Source organism: Malurus melanocephalus, unplaced genomic scaffold (assembly GCF_030028575.1).
Source record: "Malurus melanocephalus ecotype Western Australia unplaced genomic scaffold, MMel_1.1 scaffold_191, whole genome shotgun sequence".
Lineage (NCBI taxonomy): Eukaryota > Metazoa > Chordata > Aves > Passeriformes > Maluridae > Malurus > Malurus melanocephalus.
In genome coordinates this window covers 1,407,496-1,412,709 of record NW_026623423.1, presented here as the reverse complement: position 1 = coordinate 1,412,709, position 5,214 = coordinate 1,407,496, and positions in this window count along the sequence as shown.

Here is a 5,214-nt window from a genome sequence, read left to right as displayed (position 1 = left end):
CTGTGAGAAAATCCATTCAGTCCAGGTGTTGCCCCAATAAATCAATTTTTTTTATGAAGTCAATTACAGGCTTGTGACATGGCATTATGTAGAGAGTTTTGATAGAAGGGATTATGTTCAAACAGGAAGGCTTATCCTTTAATAAACTGTGGCTGCATATCTGATTTTGTTGTCAAGACTGACCTCAAAAGGCCTTCTCTGTCTCCTGAGTTGCCTGCTAATATTGCTTAAATTTGCAAATGTGCTTTTCATCATTATGCTGCAGGTGTGAAAGGACAGAAAAAGAGGCTGAAGTTCAGGGAAATACAGACAAACTTTTTACGTTGACCTCGTGAAATACAATTAGCTAGCTGGTCAGGAAAGGGAAAAATGTTCGAATCGTACCTTAGCTTGTAGCAAGTTATCTGATAGCTCCTGAGAGGTCTTCATCCATCAGAAGGCTTGAAACATTGAATGTTTGGGGGCATCAGTCACAGTCCCTGAGAAATAGTAAACAGAGAGGGGACTCAAATAGGGCTGTAGGAACAGAGATGATGCTGGGCCATATCGCAGAATCATAGAACCATAGAATAGTTGGGGTTGGAAGGGACCTTAAATTTGACCTAGTTCCAGTGGCCTTGCCATGGAAAAGGACACTTTTCACTAGACCAGGTTGCTCAGAGTCCCAGCCAACCTGGCCTTGAACAAATCTGGGGATAGGCATCAACAAAATCACAGGGCAATCTGTGCCACTACCTCACCACCCTTAAAGTAAAGAATTTCTTCCTAATAACTAATCTATATCTGTCCTTTATTAGTTTAAAGCCACTATCTTGTCCTTATGAAAGTCCCTCTCCAGCTCTCTTGCAAGTSCTCGGAAGGCTGCTAGAAGGTGTCCCCTAAGCCTTCTCTTTAATAACCCCAACTCTCTCATTCTGTCTTCATAAGAGAGGAGCTTCGGCCCTCTCATCATCTTTATGACACTTCTCTGGACTCCCTCCAACAGGTCCATGCCATTTTTACATTGGGCACTCATCTTCAGGGCAGTCTGCATGGACATTCATYTCACACTGACCTTGTTCCTCAGACATTACTGAGAATGGCAGAGCTCAGGCATGGGTATGATCTTGCAGAGTAATATTGCTATCAGACATAAAGGGCTTTATATAAAAGGACATACAGTTTTTACCGTTTGTTAAGGCTGGTGCTTACTGGGTACAGAAACAAGCAATTCCTAAAAGTAGAAAAAAAGTAGGAGAGGCAGAAGGCCAGCTTGCCTGAACAGGGATTTTCTCTTGGAAATAAAGTGAACAAGGAAGGTGTATGTCCAGTGGAAGGAAGATCTGGTGACATGGGAAGAAGACAGAAATGCTGCATACCACTGTGGGGAGAAAATTGGTGTGGCCAAAGCTCAACTGGAGTTGAAGCTGGCCGGAACTGTGAGGTACAATAAAAAGAGATTTTTCAAATATAATTATGCTAGACAGCAGTGTAGAAATAACATCAGCCCATTACAGGATGAGGATGGTCACCTCACAAACAGGGACAGGGTCAAAGCAGAGGTGCTTAATGCAGTCTTAAGCTCTGTGTTCAACACGGGTGACAGACCAGAGGGATCTCAGTGACCTGGGCTGGAGGACCATGACTGTGAGAGTCATCAGCTCCCAGTTAACCTTGACATTGTGTAGGATCTGCTGCTCCAGCTGGATCCCTAAAAATGGGTGGGACTTGATGAGATTCATCGAAGGATCCTTGAAGAGCTGACTGATGTCATCGTAAAGCCTCTCTTGATGATATTTGATTGGTTTTGGGAATCTGGAGCTGACTGGAAGCTGCCTGATGTTTTCCCAGCTTTCAAGAAGGACAAGAAGGATGGCACTGGAGACTACAGGCCTGTCAGTCTCACTTCAGTGCCTGCTAAAATTATGGAGAAGACTATTCTGGCAAGTATTGAAAATTACCTGGAGGACACCACAGCCATCATCATAACCAGTACATCCTAATTAATGGAAAGTTCTGCTTGTTCATCCTGATTTCCTTTAATGACAGGGTAACCTACTTAGTTGATCAAGGGAATCCAGTTGAAGATTTTTTTTTTAAATTCAGCAAGGCTTTTGTTACTATCTGTCTTAGGATTCTTCTGGAGAAAATGTCCAGTGCTCAGCTGGATAAACACATCACGTGMTGGGTGAGCAGCTTACTCATGGGTTGGCCTCAAAGGATTACAGCAAATGGGGTGACATCAGACTGGGGAACTGTCACTGGTGGGGTTCCTCATGGCTCCATCCTTGACCCACTTCTCTTGAACATCTTCATTAATGACCTGGACATAGGACCAGAAAGAATACTAAGAAAGTTTACTGGTGACAGTAAACTGAGAGAAGCTGTTAACTCTCTTGAGAGCAGGGAGGCCCTTCATAGAGACCTTGACAAATTTCAGGGCTGGGCAATCACCAACTACATGAAGTTTATCAAGACAAAGTGCTGGATTCTGGGTCTGGGATGGGGTAGCTCTGGATGTGTACGGACTGGGCAATGAGTGGCTGGAGAGCAGCACTGTGGAAACAGACCTGGGTGTCCTGGTCAGTGGCAAGTTGAACATGAGTTCAACTGCTGCAGTGCCCTGKCAGCCAGGAGGGCCACCTGTGTCCTGGGGAGCATCAGGGACAGCATCACCAGCYGGGCAATGGAGGGGATTGTCCCGCTCTGCTCTGACCTGGGCTGACCCCAAAGCGAGTGCTGGGGGCAGTTTTGGGGGCCACAATATAAAAATGACCTTAARCTGTTAGAGAGTATCCAAAGAAGGACCRCAAGGATGGTGAGGGGTCTGGAGGGGAAGCTGTGTGAGGAGCCACTGAGGTCACTTGGTCTGTTCAGCCTGGAGGAGACTGAGGGGAGACCTCACTGAGGTCTTCAACATCCTCATGAGGGGAAACAGAAGAACAGGAACTGATCTCTCCGCTCTTCTGACCAGTGACAGGACTTGAAGAAGCCGCATGAAGCTGAGTCAGGGGAGGTTTAGGCTGGATATCARGAAAAGGTTTTTCACTCAGGGAGTTGCTGGGCACTGGAACAGCTTCCCCAGGGAAGTGGTCACAGCACCAAGCCTGACAGAGCTCCAGAAAACACTTTCAGGCACATGGTGTGATTCTTGTGGTGTCCTGTTCAGGGCCAGGAGTTGGACATGATGATCCTGATGGGTCCCTTCCAACTCAGGATTTTCTATGATTCTGTAACTTGAAGGTCTGAGTTCAGAAACACAGCTGAAGGTGCTAATTTGAAAAGGATTTTTCTGCTCCAGGAAATGTCAAGGTGATGGAAAACCCCACTGCATTGCTGAAACAGGATCCTCCTGCAAGTGGCTGAGAGTGACCTATCTTTACCCAGTTTATCAGTTCCTTGCAGCTACATGGGCCCCAGGATGGATGGATGGATGGATGGATGGATGGATGGATGGATGGATGTCTCAGCATAACAAAAGTGAATGTACATTCATTCACTTCCAGTGTAAATCGCACCTTAAGTTCTACTGAGACAGCATTTTGTGGAGGTCTGTTCAACTAAAATTTCACTAATTAAAAAGGCTACAAAGGATGTGTAGTTAACTGCTTATGATAACAAAAGAAATTAAGAAAATGGCATAAAAGAAGTCAGTAAAAAAAAGTAAGAAATATTTTCAATCAACCCACCATTCTTAGTATGGCATCTATGTGCTATGTAAATATATGAAATACAGTAGATTCTTCTTCCCATTCTTCTTGTGTTTGGTTTCAATTTGGTAATTCCTAATACATATTTAAGAATGTTCTGCTGGGACATTTTGGAAAGCTAAAAGGTCAATTACAAGCTTGGTTTTCTTTTGGGAGGGGAAGTAATTTTTAATGGGTCTTGAAAGGTCTTGAAAATCTCAGCTTGGCATGTGAGTATTGGTTTCATTCAAGTATTTAAAAAAAGCCCTTCAGTTTTTTCATCATTGGGTAAAATAATAAAGGGAAATTAGAAAACATTCCTTCTCCATGAGCACATTGCAGTGATTTAATGGGATTATCTCATATAGTACAAATAGCACAACCCTATCCAAATGCAAAAACTTCTTCCTCTTCTTGTTTCTTAGCAATAATTGCTTTAATTAGAACTTTTCATGATTCCTACTGTTTGACAATGGAGTTCTTTCCTTTCTTGATCCCTTCTTAGATGATGCTTAAATTGCCAAGAAGTTTTGAAGTTTAATGATCAGGCAGCTATAGCCTATGGTGAAGTTTGCTTTACTCCTTGCTTGCAAAGATTTGTGCAATACTTAACTCTGGAATCTTTCCAAGATGCTTGACTTTGTAAATAAAGCTGTAGCATATAGCCCACCTGCCTTTTTTTGCTGTTAGTCTGTTTTGTCTTTTCTTTTTTTAATGAGTAAATAACACTATAAATTCAGAACTGTGAAGGACAGGATTTCCTCAGAACCATTAACCCAATCTAATAAATTTATTTATTTTAATCTATTAATTCGAATATTAATCAAATTAATCCATTAATCTAATCCATATATTTATGAATTATTATACTTTTATACTTTATCTGAATTATGCTCTCTCCAAGGTTTAAATACCTGCTTTATAATGGATTGGCTCCTGGACATCAGTAAAATGGAATGAGGGCCTGGTCTATTTGTTTTTAAAAAGCTATTGCTTTTGCTAACTCCTTYTTTAAGAGGAAGACAAGTTTTCAGTGTAAAACTGGGGCTGCTGTATAGGAGTTTTTTTGCCTTTGAACTATCAGAGCTCAGCCAAAGATGAATCAGCTTGTTCAATATGTAATAGTTCAGGTAAGAATAATTTTGGAACTTATTTGTCATCAATGTCGAAGGAGGTATTTTCAGAACTGTTGATATCTGAAGAGTGATCAGTGCTTTATATTGCCTCAATGCCTGCTTCTGTTCGAGGCCAGTTCTTTGATARCAGCAGGCTGGACTCACACCTGAGAAAGTAAATGTACTTCCTTTAGTTATAATAGAGGATCAAAATTACTGCTGCACACAGCTAAGGTCATGGCAAAATGAAGTAGCAGAGGGTACAAATCTTCCTTTCATGCTCTGCCAGGTTCAGTAATCCCTGGATTATTCATTTTTCCCTTTCATGGGATAACTCTGAAAATAACTGAATTTTATAAAGTATTGATTAATGCTTTGGACTCTGAAGTAACCAACCCCCCACCTTAAAAAAAAAAAAAAAAAAAAAAAAA